This window comes from Lotus japonicus, chromosome 4, assembly GCF_012489685.1.
Source record: "Lotus japonicus ecotype B-129 chromosome 4, LjGifu_v1.2".
Classification (NCBI taxonomy): domain Eukaryota; kingdom Viridiplantae; phylum Streptophyta; class Magnoliopsida; order Fabales; family Fabaceae; genus Lotus; species Lotus japonicus.
In genome coordinates this window covers 64,128,475-64,128,794 of record NC_080044.1, presented here as the reverse complement: position 1 = coordinate 64,128,794, position 320 = coordinate 64,128,475, and positions in this window count along the sequence as shown.

The window sequence follows — 320 nt, the reverse complement described above, 5'->3', positions numbered from 1 at the left end:
TCCTTCTGATGACTTGAGCAGCAGGTTCCACATTTGTAGGCTTCACCACAAGTCTGACTTGTTTCTTCTTTTCTTAGGGACCAACGTTATCATCACCACCAGCATCAGGCTTGATGGTTTCATCATGTTTCCTCTTTGGCTGGTCAGCCTTATTCTTCTTCTTCTGAGAGCCATCAGATTCCTCGCGGATTCTTCTAAGACCATCTTCCTCTGAACTTTCCTCTTGGAGAAGAGTCAAACTCTGGAGCTGGCGGTAGTCTTCGGAAGAATTCATCTAGATCAATTTCAAAGCCTTGAGCCCTTAGGTCTTCAACATAGCA